Here is a 22121-nt window from a genome sequence, read left to right as displayed (position 1 = left end):
ACAGAAGAACGGTGCTCCGGGACCAAATGGGATACCGTCTGCGCTTTTCAAAGAAAACCCGGAATTATGGACAATTTACCTAGAGAAATTGTATATAGAAGTCGCTCGGACAGGAACGGTACCCAAGTCATGGCGCGGATCCTTAATTATTCCAATTTTAAAAAAGGTAGTTGGGCACTGCCAGAAAATGATAGACTTATCACATTGCAAGATTCCGATGCCAAGCTATTTGCCAGAACAATATTGACGAAACTAACTGCCTGGGTGACGGAAGCAAAAATAATGCCTTTTAACCAAACCGGTTTTATACAAGGATTAGGTACTTCGACTAACATTCTAGTTCTTGCCCTACTTATAAACAAATCAATAAGATCAAAACAACCCTTGTATTTTTGTTTTATAGATTTTAAATCCGCGTTCGACTGCGTCAATCGAAAACTACTCTGGAAAAAATTAGAAAATTCCAGTCTCCCTACTTAATCTTATCCGCCTGTTATATTCAGAGACATGGGTGAGTGTGAGGATGGGGGATGGTCAAACCCTATCCGAGATGATCCCAGCTAACGAAGGTTTGAAGCAAGGCTGTGTTTTAGCCCCCCTTCTTTTCAACTTGTTTCTTACGGACCTTCCAGGAATATTCAATGAGGAAAATGCGCACCCCCCCAAACTAGCTGACAAGCGGCTCACATGCCTGATGTATGCGGAGGACGTCATACTTATGAGCCACACAAAAGTGGGCTTGCAGCGCTTAATGAAAAAGGACCTATACCTATTCTAAAGAGAACAGAATGGTTATAAACGAGACCAAAACAAAGATTATGGTAATAGCCAAAAACGTTAAGCTGAAATACAAAAGCCAATGGTTCATGGATAAAATCGAACTTGAACAAGTAGAGGTCTATAAATACCTGGGCGTATTATTTGACTCAAGGGGTAATTACCAGTTACATAAAAGTGACGCTCAAAGAAAAGCGAACTCACTAGCAGCTGCATTTAGAACTGTGCAGAAATCTCTTCCCTCCTTGTCGTATGGACTAAGCATGGGCGGAAAATCCGTTCCGCTCGCGGATTTTGCGGATTTTCGGGAAATTCGCAATCCGCGAGATTCGCGAATCTCCCGCAAAATCCGCAAATCCGCGAGCAGCGGATTTTGCTCGCACTGCTCGCACTGTTCGCGTGAGTTCGCGCCCCGCGAATAAGTGCAAAATTGCAGAAATACGATCTTAGCAAAACTGAAAGTAACTACTTACCAGGTTCAAAAGTTCAGGCTCATCATTAGTAGCCATTTCCTGTAGTGCTTCCTGAGGGGCCCCTCCAGAGTTCAGTTGCCAGTTGAAACTATTATGTGACCCTGCTCTGAACCTCAGAATAGTGACACATATGCCTCAAAGGTCCTGAATTACAGCTAAGGGAGACAAGCAGGAGCCAGGCTGGAAGTTAAAATCCATTAATCAGCCCCTAATTCATTATTGTCAGTTGGGGCAGGGCAGGTGTTGTAACTAATTTTGCAACAATGAAAGCACTTAGCAAGTGCAAAAGATCACTAATCAGGGCGCACTAAGGAAGCAGGTGCCAGCTAAAAAAATATTCTGTGACACATTAATCAGCCCCAAATTAATTCAGGTCACTTGAGGCAGGGAAGGTGTGCTTTGCTTTGCCGAAAATAATGTACACTGGACAACCAGAGGGTGTGGTGATGAAACAGAGGGTGGCATGGGTGGGCCAGAGGGTGGCATGAGTAGTCAGAGAGTGGCAGTGGTGACAGAGAGTGGCAGTGATGAAGAAGAGTGTCCCAAACAGGCTGGACACGTAGAAACAACAAGTTCGCAAAACTTGCGACCCGACAGGTAAGTTCGCAAATTGCGAAATTGTAAAAACCCTCGCGAACTGGCAGAAACACGGGCGAACACAAAAAAAAAAAAAAATCCGCAAATTCGCGGGAATTCGCGGATTTTGCGGATTGCGAATCCGCAAATCCGCAAAATTCGCGAACGCGAGATCCGCAAAATTCGCTCATGCTTAGTATGGACCTCTCCTGAGCATTGTCGGTGCAAAACTCCTACCCACCATCGCTTATGGTAGCGAAGCCTTAATGGGTAAAGACAGTGATATTTTGAACAAAATTATAACCAAAATATACCGAGTGGTATTTCACCTCCCAGTGAATGCTTCCCCGGTGCAAGTAAGGTTGGAGTTTGGTTTAACCAATCAACAATATGCAAGGCAAGGCCATTTTATAAAAGTCTGGAATCAAATAAAAAGCGACCAGCAAAATGAGATATCGCTGCTCTTATGGAGAGAAATAAAGAAGGATACTACCTCCTCTGCAGCTCTATATCTTAGGGATTCAATTAACGAGTTTGGGATTACGACTATATGGGAAACGAATATAACCAAGACATCATTCAAGAAAATCATTAACAAAACCGCAGCACACTTATCCACAGTGAAGGATAAAGCTACCCTTACAACGAGGAAATACGCTTGGATGGTGCTAAATGGTTACAATAAGCAGGAGACACAACAATATCTAATAACTCCGTGGACGCAAAAAAACAAGCAGGTCCTCCTCAATGCGAGATTCGGATCCATGCCAGGGCTTTGCCATCTTCCCCCATGGGAATTTCAAATAACCCAAACGAAATGCAGACTGTGCAATAGGGGTGAGGAAGACATTTAACATCTTTTGTGTATTTGCCCCGAACTCCTCCAAGAGAGAAAATCATTGCTAAAAGCTCATCTCAAGTCACGCGGCATACGGTCATGTAGGCAGGCCGTGATGAAATGTATGATCTCAAATGATATCATTTTAAACTCCGCCTTTGTAAAGTTCCTACTGTTAGCTAAAAAGAAACTCAGAGATGTAGCTATTACAAATACTTAATGGGTTGTAAAGACTATGTAATGTCATTTTATATGATTTTAAACTGGAATTTAACTTTTAAATTCTTTTATTAGTTCAAAATGTTGTAAGATTTTAAATAATCATCGTAATAAACTACCTTTGTACCTTTGTACCTTCCCTACTATCCACGGGGACTGGAGTTTAAATAGTAAATTAAACTATTCACTATCCAGCACCCCCCAACGCAAGTCGTTGTAACGACTTGCGTCGAAAAACCTGTGTTGTAAAAGCATGCATGGTAAAAGCATGCGTTGTAACAACGTACATCCGTCTATGTGCTACTAAAAGGCATAGGGGTGAACATAATTCATAAGCTGATCCGGTCATCTACAGTGTCAAAAGCTGCAAATGTTGGCTGCATTGCCATCAGACACAATAAGAGAAGACGCTGCCCTTCTGTCCTTGGACACCAAAATGGCATTTGACACCATCGAGTGGTCTTATATTTTTGCAGTACTGGAAAGAATGGGCTTTGGGCCCAACTTTATAAAATTGGTCAATCTACTATACACAGGCTCCACAGCGCAAGTAGCTGTGAACTGTCACATATCACAACAGTTCCTACTGGGCGGAGGAACTCGGCAAGGGTGTCCCCTGTCGCATCTAATCTTTACATTGGTACTGGAACCATTGGCAATCTGGTTTAGGGGTGATCCCCTGCTACAGGACCTTAAATGGACCGAAAACCACGAGCATAGAATCTCGCTCTACGTGGATGTAATATTAATAATACACATGGCATACCGACTTCTACTATTCATCGCATTCTACAAATTTTTTGTACATTCGGTAATCACTCTCTCTAAACAATAAACTGGTCCAAATTCTAGCTATTCCCTGTACACAGCCCTAGTCCAAATACATCTACAGTATATGACATCCCTGTTACAACAGAGGGCTTCCGGTACCTAGGAATATATTTAACTACAGACCCATTGCGGTTCTATGAAACTAATTTGCTGGGGCCACTGACAGGGCTGCGCACTGATGTGTGACACTGGCAAGCCCTTCCATTGACCCTTCTTGGACGCGCAGCTCTGTTTAAAATGCTAGCATTACCTTGCTTCCTTTATGCCTTGCAAAATACCCAATACAAAGTCCCAGATTCCTACTTTTCTAATATAGATAGCACAGTGCGTACTCTGCTGTGGGATGGACGAGCACCGCGCATTGCTACACAGAAATGAATGGCAGGTTGGTATGATGGTGGGATCGCACTACCCGATCCTCAAGCTATACTATTGGGCATCCCAACTAATCGTAATCAATCACTGGGCCCATGGCTCTCATACGGACCCAAGTATTCAAATGGACTGGTGGCTCATGGGGCAGGGAGGAGACCATAGAACACTTTATATCAGCCCTAAAAGACTTGGCCTTACTGGACCTACGGCCCGAACAGTAGAAGTTTGGCATCTAGTTAATAAAAAACTCGGTGGCATAACAAAATTACACTGGCGACTCCACTTTGGGAACCTGAACAACTGGGTAAATTGAGCACTTGTCCCGGGTTCGATAAATGGGATCTGATAGGTATCTCCACAGTGGGAAACATGCGGACCACAAGGGGAATGGTCTCATTTGCCGACCTACAGACTTAATACAAGCTCGTACAGTCTGAAACTTTCAGATACCTACAGATTAGTCCTGACCTTAAAGCGGCCATACCAGAGGGAAATGATCTCCCTGAAGCATCTCCTGTTCAGGACAGGCTGATATTAGATCCCATGACTATGAAGGCCATATCCCTAACTTACAAAAAACGAATTAATAACCAACCAGACCTGCTGATACACCTGCGACAACAATGTGAAGCAGACCTGGGTGATTTAAAGGACGAGGACTGGTGAGATGCTTTGTCTTCTCCCAGGGAAATCGCCATTCCCATGAAGCTCCGGCTAGTTCAACCTAAAACCCTGCACCGGGCTTAGCTGACCGCGAGAGTCCTAGTCAAAATGGGTAGGAGGGCTAACTCGTACTGCCTGCGACAATGCCACCAGGAAGGAACTTTTACCATATTATGTGGGAATGCCTGGTCGTTCAAAAATATTGGTCATCAGTTACCACGCAGATGGAGAAGGCCGGGGGGAAAACTTAGACGCTACCCCAAAACTATGTCTGCTGAATTTATGGGAAGCCACAGATCTCACTCAAACTGAGAAATCATAGGTTTTACTGGGGTGGGCCCTCGCAAAACTTAATACTGCACAGAGGTGGGGAGTTGGGGAACCACCAATAATTGCGAGATTGGTTGCTTGACATTGATATGGCTATGGTTGCCTAGAAGGATGTTTTTAAAAATAGAGATTGCTCCAAAAAAATAGAATCGTAAGTGGGCTGCTTGGAACATCTATAGGGGTGAGATATGTTTGTCCCCTACTGTTGAGTTACATCAGCGAGAGGGGAGATTGAGAGGTGTATCAAACATAGACGAAGAGACACCATGATAACTATTTCTCTTGGGAGAGCTGTATTGATAATGTACTGTACTGGTTGTGGGAGGGCGGGACGGATAAACAGACGAGGAGGCTGTATGTAGTGGGCCAGTGGAGAACTTTTATTAACAGTTTGTAAGATGGTAGGCACACAGTTAGTGGGTTCAGTGGTTTCCTCAGGATTTTCGGAACCTTCCCCTTCCAAATCTTCTTCGGCCACACGGTCTTCTCCTAGGTCAAAGTGTCTCCCACGGAGGCTCATGAGAGGAAAAGAGAGAAGGAACCGTCAGTCCTGTTCACTATCCTATGCTGTTACTCTATGCTATCCCGTCACCAAACTCTGTTTGTGTCATGCTGAGGAAGTCTTGATGAGGCTGAGACAAGGGTATCCTTATTGAGACTAGAAAGGAGATTTTTAAAGGAGAGGTAGGCTGTACGGGGATTGAGACCTAGGTCTGTATCGACCCGAGTCAACAGGGCGGTATTCAAATAGGGATGGAAGAGATCATGCACTCAGTCAATTGCGGCTGAATAAACGAGGCGGTTCCAAAATAGGGGTAGGGTCGTGAAAAAGGCGTGCCATTAAAAGAAACATTCGTACCCGCTGTGTCCCCTCTGCGTCTGCCGTCCCCCCCTTGCCTAACTACCCCTCTGCCTCACCCTCCCCTCTCGGTCCCGAGTGACTCACCGGCTCCGCCGCAACTCTCCTCAGAGTTGCGGCCGCTCTCCAGCCTCCTCCTGTGGGGTCCACCAATCTTCCCACCACAACTCGTCGTCTTCTCCTCGAAGTTCCTCGATGTCCTGCAGCTTCGCCTCCTCTCGTCTCTCCATCTCTTCCTGCACCCCGGCTTTTTCGCGCCTCCTGGAAGCTGATTCACTCTTTTCCTCTGCCCCCGGGTCAGTCCTTCTGGGGTAACTCCCTCCTCCTACGAAGTCTCGTAGAACTAGTTCCTGTGGAAGCAGAGGACGAAGGGGCGTGTTTATCTTCCGGGCATGCGAGATCGGGATCCTAGCACTTGCAGGTAAACAGGTTCCCTTGCGTTGTAGGGGCCATGGTCGTGTCTGGTTCGGGGTCCCCTCACACTGGTATACCAGTGATAACCGCTCGTTATCTGAAAGCTTAGTTCCACTGGAGTGGAAAAATGCCCTGGTCTAGCCCATAAGGAAAAACACCTCCGTCCCTTGGTCTGATATGTCCAACTTGAGGCCCATCTCCCTCTTGCCGTTTGTCGGCAAACTGATGGAGAAACACGTCAACCTTCCCTTCTCCAGTTTCATTGAGTAGACTGGTTGCCTGGACCATTCTCAATCAGGGTTCAGGCCTAAGTATAGTACCGAGAATGCTCTCCTTTCGGTCACGGATACTAAACGCATGTCCTTGGACAGGGGTCTGTCTGTGGTGTTGGTGCTGCTGGACTTGTCCGCAGCATTCGACACCATATCACATACCATTCTTCTAAGAAGACTAGAGGAGATCGGCCTAGAAAAATCTGCCCTGGCGTGGTTCACCAGCTTCCTTACAGAACGTACCCAGCAGGTGAACATGGGCACCTTTAGCTCCAATCCTTCTAAAATCACTAGAGGAGTCCCGCAGGGCTCCTGTCTCAGCCCTACGCTATTTAATGTTTATGTTGCCTCTTTGGCTAATATTATGAGGTCTTACGGGTTTGTACCCATTTCATACGCCGATGACACTCAGTTGTTGTTTACCTTTAAAACCTTCACCCCTGAGGTAAGGCAGGCCTTCTCGAGTGGCATGACGGCGGTCGCCAGCTGGATGGCCAACAACTTTCTCCAGTGTAATGTGGGAAAGTCAGAAGTCATGTTGTTCGGGGAAGCTAAGATCTTGTGGACTCCTGACTGGTGGCCTACTAGTTTGGGAGAGGCCCCCTCCCCTAAACAGGTGGTGAAAAATCTGGGGGTCCGCCTTGACCACGACCTCACACTTGTACATCATGCCAACATCACGGTGGGGTCTTGCTTCCATGTCATCAGCCTCCTTCGGAAGGTGTTCCCTCTCCTCCCGGACAGCTCGAGGAAGACCTTGGTTCAGGCCCTCGTGTTGAGTCGCCTGGACTACTGTAACGGTCTTCTCCTAGCGGCCAATGAAGGCGTGTTAAACAAACTTCAAGTGGTACAGAACACCGCAGCACGCCTGGTGACAAATACCCCCCCCTAGAACTCCATCCCGGCCCCTTCTTAAACTGCTCCACTGGCTGCCCATCCAGAAACGGGTGGAATTTAAGACCTGCTGCGTGGTGCATAAAAGTCTGCATAATCTAGGGCCGCCCTATCTAGCTGAAAAATGTGTCCATCATCGCCCCTCACGTAACCTGCGCTCTAGTAATCAGCTGTTACTGCAGATTCCCCGATTCAGCAAGACCAGACAGGGAGGACGTGCCCTCTCTGTTATGGGTCCACGTCTGTGGAACAACCTTCCCTTCTCCCTTAGGCAGTGTACCAGCCACTCAATCTTCAGGAAGAGTCTTAAGACCACTCTGTTTCAGTACTAGAGCCTACCTCTCCTTGCATCCTCAGACAGCACTGCGCGGAGATACACCTTCGGGTGTGATTCCAGCGCGTTACAAATCCATAAATAAATAAATAAATATTGTACCTAGATATTTCCAATTGATTGATCATACTGCTGTTTGTGTTTTGGTATTGTTCAATAAAAAAGAGTTATAAAAAAAAATCCACATTGCATCTCATGGAAACACAGGCCTTCTTCTCTGGCATCACTAGCTTAATATTGACTATTGCGCATCACGCCACTGGGTGGATCAATTCGGAAGTAAATAGCATTACTTAAGTGTTCATCACTCTGCAGGGCCTTCAGTTTCAAATAGCATTGAGACATGAGTCTGTGCTCAAGCACCATATTAAGGGTGTCATTTTGACCCAGGGATGATCGCTAGAGGGAGTGGAGGGCATGATCTCCAATCCCCTAGAGGAGGCCTGTCCACCCTTTTAGGGATTCCTACTTATCTGGTTTAGATCTCTGTCCTTTGAAAGGAACTACGGCTGTGGTAGATCATTTCACACTACCGAAGGCGCAGGTACATAGCAATGTATCCACCCATCGGACCACATCTGTTGTTTTACTTCGTCCTCTGTATTTACAGAGCGCCGTCGCACCATTGATCTGACATATGTGCAACGAGATTCCTCTACAATTTAAAATATCGTAAAGATCCCTTAAGAATCTCACCGTGCGACAACCTCCGCAAACACAATCCATATGAATCAAACTTTGGTTCATCTACCGACTAACAGATCTTCTAAGACATTCTTCAGTAAATCTCGATATACAGTATTTTTGAGAACATCTCGAGAGCATTCCACATTTTGTTCATGCTATCAAAGTACAGCAGGCTCAGACGATTCAAGTGATCCCTCAAGACATTCCTCTGAATTATCCATTTTGTGGCTTCCTTTTGAAGGCAATTTGCCGAAACATGCATAGAAAACTTTACACAGAATTCAATCCTCTGGCCACAAACCATTACTCTTGTTGTATCAACTTTACCAACACCCTGTTCTATTTTGATTTGTGGACACAATGAGTGCACAAATGTATTGATTTTTTTATATATAAAATAATATATCAGATGAGAAGTGGATAAATGTCTGAGTATGTATGAGAATAAGTATGTCTGTTGGTTATATATATTATTTATCTAATGTACATATGTGTTCTAATTATAAATATTCTCATTGATATAGTGACATTGTTATATAGAAAATTAAAATAATTTTTCTATTTTTATACTATCATGCTTGTTGTGTGTCCTTGATTGTACCCTTTACCCTATTTTACAATTACTTGCCTGAGATTCATCTTTGAAAACCACATTTTAAGTGCAAGCTCTTTTATTTTGAGAAACTCTTGGAGTGAGTTTGTTTTATGTAAACAAAAATTAAATGAGCTCAAACACCGAAGGAGTGTTCTCCCTAGTGTCTAGGCTAGTCAAAATTGTTCTTGCCCAAATCCGCCAGGCCTTACATGGTGGACACAAGCAGAGATGATGAATTATTGGTGCCCTACCATAAATAGTATTCTAACAACAATATCTCAACCAGATTCAGTAAGAGGGACAAATAAAATTATATGTACAAAACATTATGAGAACATAGGAAAAAAGGGTGAGAACCTTTAAACTTTAGTTTTTAGGAGCTGCATATGGCATCATATATTTGAGAAAATGTCATACAAAACAGTTGGAAACAGCACTGTAGGCACAAAATGCGGGGGCAACGCAAGGGGGCTTTGTGCACTAGTGATAGTGAAGCAAAGAGTGACGGCGCGAGTGACAAGTGGGTGAATACAGCGTAAGACGCAAGGTGACAATGTGAAGAAAACAATATATACAAAGGCAATGGTTCTTCCTCGAGCAATGAGTAATGGTTATTAGCTTAGAGAACCAAGGTTGATGGTGCGCCGAAAGTTGCGCTGTAATAGGGTCGACGGCGTTTCGAAACTATTGAATCAGGATCTTCATCAGGACCGGGTTGCCAATTCGGGTAGTGCTGTAGGGGAGAAGAGGATTTGCCACAGATAGTTTCCACAAGTAACATCCATGACTTGAGGAGCCACCGCAAACTCAGAAAAACTCCATATTGATAATGAAATAAAAGCATTAGGACCACTCCATTATCTATTTAGGGTTTTGCCCAGCGACATAATACTTGTGTTACAAGTTTGTCTTGATCCAGGAAGACAGACACAAGGTAAGGATTTAAGTAGATTTATTTCCAGTTATGGTGCGACAAACTGCTGGTGGCACACAGCAAACTCCAATTGACCGTGTTCTCGAGGCACGGTTCTGCACGTGGAACCTTGACATAATAATGCCAAGGCTTCACGAGCTAATGCCTGGAAGGCATTCTACTCAGGACACTACATGACTCTTTCCTTTACAACACAATAAAATTGAAGAGCACCAGTCATATAAACACATCAACAAAACAATGTCATTACAATATTCTAGATATACATAATAGAACGAATGAGTGAGAGATAAAATATCCCAACTTGTGTAAATAAATCAAAAAATAATAACAAAACCTACTATTGAAACAATACGTAATCTAAGAATATAAAAAACCTGTATATACATAAGAAAATCCTTAGTTCCTAAAACATATTATTAAACATTAAGAACATAAGCAAATTCAGCAGCAGCTGCTCCATTGGAGCGGAGGAGCACCACCCCCACCCCCAGCAAATGAAGCAGTAATAAAACAGGTTTTAAACTCATTTTTTGTTGTTTTATTTTAATCCCCTGGACCTGCCCCCAGGACTCTGACGAGTTTTTGGGGAGGGCCAGCGGATGACCGCTGGGGGAGAGTGAGGCACTCCCTTCACTGCGTATGAGGTGTTTGGGCGGCCTTCTCAAACCGGGCTAACACCTCCGGCGCAATGAAGCTCTCTCCAGCCCCAGCTGCATTGCTGGGGCTAGAGAGAGCAGGCACAGGCTCCCAGCCTGCCTGGGAGCTCAAGTTGCAGGTGCTCAGGCCAATCCTGATGCTGATTTCCTGAAGCATCAGGATTGGTCCCAGTGCATTTTGGGAGCCAGTGACCAGAATCAGGAAGAGCACGATGCGATGGGGAGACATCGGCGGTGGCATGAAGGTAAATTTTATTCTTTTTTTTATCCCTCTCCCCCCACCTCCCTCTCTCCTCCTCAGGCCCGTCCCGCCTCTTTGGCAGTGTGTTTATATACATTTCTTACTCTGCCATTGCTCCTGACACTAGATTTTTGGTCCTTACCCTTTCTCTGAGGTTTTAAACTTGGAAAAGAATCATGGATATTTTTCCCATTCCTGTTGACTTCCTTCTCACTTTCGTGCACTTTCATCACATTTTCCCCATTCCACCACTGACCCCCTGCACTTTCACTCTACCTCCTTTCACATCCAACAATTTGACAGAAAATCCAAATTTGCTCGGACCTTTGGCCACATGTACTGGTTTCCACACACACACCATTCTCCCACCTTGACATCTAAAACTTTGACCCTGTTTCTTTAATCAAAGTACCTTTTCTGTTTTTGCTGCACTTTGCTTAGTCTGGCCCTGACCGTGTCATTCAATTCTTTACCTTGAGTTTCTTTCACCCACTTATTCAACCATGAAGGACAAAAAAAAGGTAGCTCTTTTGCCACGTAATAATTTGAAAGGTAAAACTCCAGTCGTCACATGAGGAGTGGTGCGGGAGAACCACAACATACTTCTCACGACATTGGCTACAACACACTTGTTGGTGATGGCCCACTGATTACACACCCCCAACACTTTATTTATCCTATCAACAAGTCCATTAATTTGGGGATGACATAGCAAACTCTTGAGATGGTTCACACCACTAGCTTCCAAAAATGCTTCCACCTCATTGGCAACAAATCGGACCCCATTATCCGATAATAACATGGCTGGGAATCCCTCTTTAAAAGAACTTCCTTTAAAAATTCCACTACTACTTTTGAAGCCACTTCACTCTTAAACTTTACTTCAGGCCACTTACGGTAGTAGTCCACCATGACCAGTGCAAACCTAGAAGTGCTAGCCAAAGAGTGAAATGGGCCTACAATGCCAAAACCCACTTTTTCCCAGGGTCACCAGGTACCTCAATAGGACATAATGGGAGAGTCATGGACTTGCCACAGCTCTAACAAACCACACATTCTTTGACTATTTGATCAACTTCCTGATCCAGTGCAGGCCACCAAAAAGCTTATCCTAAACGTCTTTTGGTCATAGTGGCACCTAAATGACCCGCATGAGCACCTACTAATAAGGAATTTCTCAATAAAACAGGCAGAACAAATTTTTCATCCTCATCAGTAATCCATCTTCCACTGACAGTTCCTCTGCAACCTTGACAATGGTTTTAGATCAAAATCAAGGTTCCTTTCTTTTGGCCAACCTGACTTCACATAATTTTTGACTAAACATGAGGTAGCATCTTCCTTCAGTGTTTTCCTCCACTCCTGTTCTGTATATGTTCGTGACTCGGGTAAATCTATGGACACCACAATGCAGTCCTCTTTATTGTCATCATCATTCAAAGCTATATCATTCTCCTCAAGTGTAGGTGAACGTGAGAGAAAATCAGCACAATCATTTTTCCCTCCTCAGAAAAACATACTCTGGTGTGAAGTCAAATTGCAACAACTTTGTAGAAAGTCTAGCAATGTGGGTTCTAAAACCCTTAAAAATCTTTCCACTCAGAATGTACACCAAAGGTTTGTGATCAGTCTGAATTACAAAACGTTTGCCCCACATATAATTCCTGAATTTCATCACTGCCTACCAACACACTAACAGTTCTCTCTCAAAGACTGAGTACTATTTTTCAGTATCTGATAAGATTCGAGAGGCATAACCAATAGTTTGAGTTTCTGCATCTTTTACTTGGCTGAGAACAGCTCCCAACACAACATTGATCAAATCCACTGTCAACACAAATTGAATCGGGATCAACATTTTCAAGACTCTAGATGAAAATAGCTGCTTATACACGCATGCAAAAACTTCCTAACATTCTTTACTCCATTCAAATGCAACTCTTCTCCTCAAAATACAGGTCAAGGGTCGTTACTTTATTGCATAGTTTTGAATGCATCTTGAGCAAAATTCACACAAGCCAAGAAAGGACTTTAAAGTCACTTTGTCCACCGGTGGCTTACCTTGAGTGATAGTTTCAATCAATGCGGGTTTAGGTTTAATACCTTAACTTGTAAGACAGTGTTCTAAATACTCATTTTGGTCAGTAAGGAAAACACATTTGTCCCTCCTGAGTACAACCCAATTATTATCAAATCTTCTCAACACCTAATCCAATATTTTATCACAAGATGGTCTATTTGGTGCAAACATTAACATAGCATCTTGAAAAATTGAAATAACTTGTACCCCTTTGAGCATGTTGACCATCACCTTTTGAAAAACAGTGGTTGCTGAGGCCAGCATAAACGGCATTCAACAATATTGATATGTCCCAAAAGGAGACACAAACACTGTTAAATGTCTTGATTCCACCTCCAACTCCACCTGGGGTATGCTGAGGCTCAATCCAGTTTTAAAAACAATTTTGCCTCTTTCAATTCTGCCAATAACTTTGGGATGTTGGGTAATGGATGTGCATCAATCCAAATCTCTTTACGTAAACACCGAAGGTCAGCACATGCTTTCAACTCTCCATTGTGTTTGTTGCTATCACCAAAGGTGACAACCACAATGAGGAATCCACTGGTTCAATAATCCCTCTCTTACATAATGTGTCCAGCTCTTTCTCTAAATCTGCACAAATACTAAAGGGCACATATCTAAGTTTGTGTTTGACAGGTCTCGTTCCATCCTTCACTACAATTTTGTGCTTAAAATCTTTCATTCCCCCCAATTCTCCAGAAAACACATGTGGGTAATTATTCATGATTTTTCTGGATCAAGATCACCCCTAATGGCCATCACACGTTCACTCATGCCTGGTTTCAGAATCATTCCAATTAGACCCTGGTATAGCAAGCCTAAAATATCTAACCCTTTGTGTGCAACATAGATTTTTCGTGATTCTAAGGCCTTTAAATTCCAACACATCTTCTATGTATCCACACAGGTCAATACTGCGTCCTTCATACGACACAGCCTTTCAATATGGTGGTAACAAAGGTCTATTCGGCCAAACTTTGTCAAATAGGGCTTGTGTAATCATTGATGTATGTGCTCCAAAATCCCCTAATAGACTTAAGATCTTGTCACCCACCATGATTTCAACATACGAATCAACACAAGCACTTGGGTCACCAGTTCTTATATCTTCACTTTTAACAACTAGGACCATGTCTCTCAATTCTTTCCAAATGCTCTCTTCATCATCAAGAACACACTCACCTGTAACACACTTGACTGAAGAAGCTCCCTTAAACTGCTGAGTTTGGCACACTTTAGCAAAGTGTCCCAGCTTGTTACATTTTCTACACACAACATTTTTAGCAGGACATTGTCTTCCCCCTTTGCATGAATGTGATTTCCACAACGAAAACACACCTTGTGCTGTAAAAAAAACGATCTAGGCCTTTCACCTTGTTTGACTTCTCTAGTAAACTTACTTATATCAGATTTGCCAACTGCAACTGGTTCAGCACTCTTGCCCACCAGTTTCTTTGCAGACAGTTGTGATAACTCAAAACCTTTGGCAGTTTTGATGGTACGTTTTAGCAATGGGTTTCCAATGTACAATTTTTGCTTGATAGTTTTATCACTGCAATGTCCAATGAATTGATCCCTCAACAACTGATCTGCAAGCTTTTCGAACTGACAAAAAGCTGCTAGTCTTCTTAGTGCTGTGATGTATGTATCAACATCTTCGCCAGAACTCTAGACCCTCCGAAAGAATTTATGCCTGTCAACTACTTTATTGGTTGTATATTAAATCTTTCTTGTAGCTTCTTAACAGTCTCCTCAAATTCATCCAACTCCCCTTCGCCTTCCTCAATCCTCAAATTAGGGAGATGCTTCAAAATGGCTCTACCCTCAAGCCCTAAGGAATGCAATAGCAATTACTTCCTCCATTCTGGGCGAAGGCGTAATGCCCCAAGAGCACCCAGATATGTCTCAAAGTCATCATACCATTGTTTCTACGCTACAGGTGGTTAACCAGGTGTTTGTAGAAAAGGAGGTGGAGGGTCCACAGCCTGCATATTGAGCAAATATATTATTTAGATCACAGAATTCGTAAAAATAATAGTAATGTTGTCAAGAAAACACACAACACACCTACAATGCAGGAATACATGTTACCACTGCCTCCTTTGACACTAACAACGAACAGCAAGTCTCTTATTTGATTGAAAGAAGTTTGAGACACCCCACAACCAAATTTAGATTGAAAATAGTGTTAGCCTAGAGAAAAGAAAGAAAAATATAAAAATATAAAAACAATTCAAGATTACATCTCCACCATGCTGTGCACATCAGCGTGAAAATGCACTTCAAAAATAGTTTTTCCTGTGCAGTTTTACCTCAGGTGCAGAAAACAATACATGTGCCTCGTAATTTCAGCCAATGTGCGTATCAGTGAATTGGCAAGCATACTCCAGGATTTAATAATGCCTGCAAGGCAAAATATTGCTGTGCAGGTCAGCGAACACACCAGCACAAATAATTGTTTGCAGACTCAGTACACTTGGTACTTTTAAAACCGTCGCTGGTACTGTTGATAAACACCTGTTCTCTTCTGTATACTGAGCAAGGTATTTGTGAGGTACAGAGTTCACCTCTACATGATGCCTGAAAAATTCTTGAAAAAACACTTGGAGGCCAACGAGCTAGAGCACTAACCTTTTGACAGATTGTGCTTTTTTGTGTTTCAAAATGGCCACCAAGCGTCATGATGTTAGCTTTTGAACGTCTTTCACTTCACTACGTGAGCAGAAACCTAACGCTGACAGGGCATTTCAAGTTATGCATTTCACAGTATCACGTCATGGTACACGTCTCGGCCACAAATAAAACAAGCATTTACAATGCAATAGGTCTCGCAGCATTAAAGTTTGAGTTATTGACATTGTGTATGACAATGCGTTGCATACATTTTTTGAAAACTCTAAATTGGTGTATAAAGATGATTTGCAAACTGTCAGATGTTGCTCAATAATAAGGAGAGTTGGGAATAATTATGCTATGCTATGTTTTACTATCATGTGCTTTTTTGTTATGCTTTGATGTGTTCTGTTATGCTATGCTGTGTTTTGTTATGCTATGTTTTGTTAAGCTATGCTGGTGAGGGTGTGTGAGGGTGAGTGAGGGTGTGTGAGGGTGAGTGAGAGTATGTGAGGGTGAGTGAGGGTGTGTGAGGGTGAGTGAGGGTGTGTGAGGGTGTGAGAGGGTGTGTGAGGGTGAGGGGGTGTGAGGGTGTAGGGGTTGTGAGGGTGTGGGGGGTGTGAGAGTGTGGGGGTGTGAGGGTGTAGGGGGGTGAGGGGGTGTGAGGGTGTGTGTGAGGGTGAGTGGGTGTGAGGGTGAGGGGGTGTGAGGGTGTGAGGGTGAGGGCGTGTGAGGGTGTAAGGGTGAGTGAGGGTGTGTCAGTTTGAGAGGGTGTGAGGAGGTGTGAGGGTGAGGGGGTTTGAGGGTGAGGGGGTTTGAGGGTGAGGAGGGGTGAGGGTGAGGGGGTGAGGTGTGAGGGAGGGTGAGGGTGTGTAAGGGGGGGGTATGTGAGCGTGAGGGTGTGTGAGGGTGTAGTAGGGATAGTTTTGCATGTGACTTACTGGTAGCTCTCTTGTGAGGTGTACAAAGACAGAAGGTAAAGAGTAATACACAGGGGCTTCTCCTGGGCAAATCATTTCATGTCCCCACGCCTACAAATAAAAAAAAACAACTGCGCCCTAACCTCCCCCCTCAATATGGCGCACATTACACCGTTCCACTCAATTTTGTAGTGCATGAATAAGAAACAACTTGCGAATGGCTTATACGGAAATGAAGGCGTGAGGAGGAACTTTGGTGGACAGGTGGAGAACATGTGCAGAAGAGCCTGGAAGGACTTGGGTAAAGAAGGGTGGGAAAAGCGAGGCAAACATGCAAATGATCCAATATATTGACGGGACGGATAAAACGTAATTATTTCTAAAACATACCTTGTCCTCTTGCTATCGAAGCATCTGCTCCTTCAGTCCCTCCAGCTCCCGGGGGAGCCTGTTCCGCAAGGACAGCAGCTCTTTGTGCAGTTCCCGCAGTCCATCCCTCTGTGTCAGGTACAGCCAGGTAAGAGTCCCGAGGACTCCTGCCAGCAGGGCCAGGAGAGGCCATATCAATGCATGGAGCCGTGAGGGGGCAGGAGCTGCAGACCGATACCAGGAGATCCTAGAATCAACGGGAGGCTGCGGGGTAGAATTAACTTCCTTACTACTGCGCGCAAAGGGTGTCCCATGGCCACCTTTCCCCTTTCCCTATAAAGACAGAATCATTCACATAAAGCAGCTGTGGAAATGATTTGTTCACTTCATGACTGAACATTCAATTATGCTAACTTGAGCCTACAGACCCAGAAATGCCAATTCATAGGACGGGCTTTTAGCTTTCAGGCCCACGTGGGTCATTTTGTATGGCTGTCTGCTAGTTTTCAAACAAATATGGGCCCATTCGTGAGACATTGTTTATCCTTTGGACCCCTACAGACCAATTAGTAGGCAGTGCCATAATGCAAAACAATAGGGTTCTTGCAGAATGTGAAGCGTGGCTCCTGAGTCGCCCATATCTGACAGATGTTAGTGTGGGGCCTCGGCTGAGGGCCCGGAACGCCCCTGTTAGTAGGGGAGGTTGCTCTTTCAGACCCACACAGGTCCATTGCTAGGGCTGTTTACTTCTGTTCCGCTTGTGTAGGCCCATTCCTGCGGCAGGCTTTTGGCTTTCAGAGCATTGAAATGCCATTTCTGGGGTCAGGGTGTGAGCTTCGAGGCGGAAACAGGGCTGTTCCTATGGAATGGTAGGATCTTAGCTCTTAGGATCACACACATGTCTTTACATTGGCATGTAATGCAGGAGTGCCAGGTGCAATAAGAAGCTAAAGTAGCGCCCAAAAGTATATTAGCACAATAAGCCATCGTTTTTTTTGTTGCTTACAAGTGTTATTTGATTCAATTGTTTTTATCAAGGTTTTGAGAGCCTACGTATCCAAAGTAAAAGAGGACTAAGATTAAGCACCGTCCAAGCACATGATGCATACCACTGATACTAGTAGTAATGAGGTGCCTCCAAGCTTTGAAAACAATACCCCCCTCTAACACAGTACACGTTCTCGGTAGATGGCAGCAGGAAACGAACTGAACTTGAGGGTAAACAAAACTTTTTTTGCTTAAATTCTGAAACAAAATAAGGTGCCTAAAAAGACTCAGGTGAACGCACGCCTATGTGCCGTGAGCAGCTTTGCAGAATTGAAGGGCTTCCCTGCGGCGTCGGTTGAGTAGGTCTCACGCAGGTTTCCCTACAGCACGGGGCGATGCCCCCACAGTAGAACCTGCGCCTGCATTTGCTTTACATAGGGCGCCGGATACTACGTTTGATTATGCGGGCGGGGATGTATTTGCGGTTCCGTAAATCAGATATAGAGAAGCCTTTAATTGAATGGGAGCCCCTCGCATGCCCCACCTCGCACTCCAGGTGCTTGCGTTACGCGCAGTCCGTGTACACACACAGGAGCGTCGGTGTGAGGGGCTCCGGGAAGATTTGATTCTGTGAGGAATGGCTGGGAATCACACCTCCTGACTGGCTGCCGCCCTGCCCCTCCTGGAGGCCAGGGCGCGCAGCAGGCAGCGTTGGCAGCGATGCTCCCACACTTAAGAGTGTTTAATTTACAGAGATTAATGCCTGACTTGGCACAGGCGGGAGGGGTTGGCGCAATGCCGATTTAGTGCAAGGCGAAGGAAAACGCACATTCCGGTGCCCTGATAAGGTCACTGCCGTACTTTCAGTAATCAGCATTGCTTTAAACGTGCAAGGCCATGTCAGGTACAGATTGTCTCTTTTGGGTTTACTGTGAAAGGGAGAGTACTGGCCAATAGTTTCAATAAGGAGAACCCGCATTTCCAAATCCCCGGAGCTAATTTGGTACTCAGACAGTGACTGAGTTCACGTTTATAATTCAATTTTAACTGCTAGTACTCATGAGCACCACGTAGCACTCCCCTCCTTTTCTTTATGTACTGTTTGCATTCTGGGAGTTTTAGTTTTAGTTTGTATGTTTAAGCCAAGCCTCTTAAAAAGGTTTCTTAGTAGCACTTCTTTGGCCACGCCTCTTTTAGAGCCACCTTCAACCCCCTTCCCCTAACCCAAAAGTATGGCACCACTAGAAGCGTGGCAGAGACTGCTCTTAAACCCGCACCAGTGGGTGGGGTTTTAATTAAATGCGGCTCTTGAGCAGTGATAGCTGCAGACGAACAATAGGGGGCAGTGTTATCTGCCAGCGATTGACAGGTGGTAGTTTCAGCCATAGACGATTAAAAGGGGGCAGGTTAGCTGCAGGCGATCACCGGGTTGCAGTTTTGTGGGTTACCACAGCTCACAGACTGCGGCAGAGTTCACCCAGATGATCGACAGGTGCCAGTGCTAGCTGCTGGTTGATGGGGCAGTCTGAGGGGACGCTACGCATAAACACTCTTATCGGATCTTTCCCTATTTCCGCGCGAGCGCGGCTCCTTGTTCAAGGATAACCTGGGAGCAGGTGGCCGAAGCGGAGACTCTCCCACAGGCTGACGCTCACGGCACTCTGGGGCGATAGAGTCCTTTGGGCCAGTGCGATCACCGCAGAAATCTGCATGTAACATGAACTAGGAAGTACCAAGACAGCAGCAGCGCTATATTGGTTCCTATAAGCACTGAGCACAGAAGTAAACGCGGGAGACAAGACTCAACTGCACCCTTCCGCTGCTTTAGGCTTCGCTGTTTATATCCCACAGAAGAATAGTGTACAGAGAATGAGAAGTAACGCAAAGGACGCTGGCTCTGCGGGCGTATAGCGCGGATAGACACACACTAGGGCATTTGTTCACACACAAGGTCTCCACATCTAAGGACTCCACCTACTGCAGCCTGAGGGCTGCGGGCATAGGAAAGTGAAAGCACGCCATGTGCAGTCATCAGCCTGCTTATCTGCGCCGCGCGCCCCTCTGCAGACTCCCCCTGCATTCCAGAGTGGTGCGCGACGCGATCCGGTCTGCCATGCCATGCTGTGGAGACAAGACCTGGCCGCGCCCACAACTTTATCCTATGGGGAAACGCTGCGCGCGGCCAGGTCTTGTCTCCCTTCGTCGTTCTGAGACGGCTGAGACGCCGACTATAGTTCTCTGGCGAGAACGCGTTTCGCGCGTTTCTAGCCGAGACCTAAAAAAGGTATCTGCACAATTTCTTGAGCTTTTTAAAGTGCATTAACAAATGTCACTGTGTGTCGTGTTACAAACAAACACCTGTATACAACTAACCATGACACACTGCTACTTTGAAAATGAGTTTCTTCACACGCGCCGGTCCGTGTCCGCACTCCGTCAAACGCTCGCCGCTAGTAAATAATTCTGTCATGATCCAGGAAGACAGACACAAGGTAATGATTTAAGTAGATTTATTTCCAGTTATGCTGCAGCGAACTGCTGGTGGCACACAGCGAACTCCGACTGACAGCGTTCTCAAGACATGGTTCTGCACATAAAACCTTGACATAATAATGCCATGGCTCCATGAGCTAATGCCTGGAAGCCATTCCACTCAGGATACTACAAACTTCTTCATCATTCTAACTTGCTACACCTCCACACCATGCGAGGGTTTGACACAATCCACTCGGGCCCACAGCATGACTTTGGCACCTTTGGCATGACCCACCTGCTCTTGATGGTATTAGGTGCTGAGGTTAAAGCACCTGTCTCCGCACCGTCCATCCTTTAGTGGAACTCTCACTCCCAGTCAAATTTAAGTGGGCCAGTGCAATCTTTATTCATAGTACTTCACTCACTCGTTGTAGCAACTAGAAGTTTCAAAAGAGCCCAATGAAGCTGCGCAGGCAACCTCTGACCTAACAGTTTAGGTCTGACCAAATAGAGACTAATACATTTAAAGGTAAAAAGTCAATATTCAGAAATGGTACATACATTGAGATCACCAGATTGAGCAACTCTGAATAATTTCTCTGATGCTTTTTTTTCTTTTTTAGCAAACATGGTTAGCTCAAGCACTGGCATGTGAAGCCATACAACTGACAAAGCCTTTTGTCACTTTCCACTAAAGTCTATAGTCTTAGGATTCCTATGTTATCAGTACTTTGAAAACCATGTTATGGAACTCTGGGAAGTTCCACCAGTAATTGATATCTTTTTCTAAATGATCTCCTAAGTATTGCTACTGGTATTTTCAGTCTCACAGTGCACAATTGATGCGAACTCTCAGTTCCACAACGTCAGATAGGCATGGGGGTTTCTTCTGGGTAATAAAGTTACTTAATTGCCTTTTTTCTTTTCAATATCTTATTTACAACTTATTGCTTCACTATTTTATTTTTCTTCAAGGCTCAATTGATCCAAGGGGAGAGGATGGTGCTACAGTGGCTGAGTGGCTGAAATTACGAGGTACATATACACATTATACACAGGCAATAGAAAAATCTATTGAGCCATACAATTCCATATTGTTATTCGAAATACATGGATGGTTTCTCAAGTTTCCCCTTTGACACCTTAAGAACTTATCAAGTGCTGCAAACTTACAAAAATCTAACAATCTAAAACACATACCTGTTACACATACATGCATACTCATAGCATGAGTAACAAAAAAATAAGGGATCCGGCCACTTGATGAGTGGAGTTCCTAATTATTCCTGTTCGCTCACTTTGTGGATAAACCGTAATGTTTTTTGTAAAACCCTCACCCACGAGGGTTACCCCTTAGTGGCATGCTTCATCATAGGTTCCTTCCTGTTCTGGTACAGAACGTGGAGTGCAGACGGACTACGCTGGAGCACTGGTAGAAATTACTATGTGAGGCAGAATGTTCTGTTGGGGAGGAGTGAGGTAAAGGAAGTGTATGATTGAACATTTCTGGCTAGTGGGTGATGCTCCTTTTATTGTTACCCCCAGTCGGCATAGGACTGTATGGGATGTTAATGAGCCCAAATCCTAACGGTCGACATGTTTCTAGCCTACCCCTATGGCTATTCTTCAGGACCTAGTGTTCTCTAATGTTGTACCTAGTTCCACTCCTATAGTTGGTCTACTAAAACCACAATTGCACAATT

The sequence above is a fragment of the Lissotriton vulgaris genome, chromosome 7 (genome assembly GCF_964263255.1).
Source record: "Lissotriton vulgaris chromosome 7, aLisVul1.2, whole genome shotgun sequence".
NCBI lineage: Eukaryota > Metazoa > Chordata > Amphibia > Caudata > Salamandridae > Lissotriton > Lissotriton vulgaris.
The sequence above is the reverse complement of the archived record's forward strand: the minus strand, read 5'-3'. Positions refer to the sequence as shown.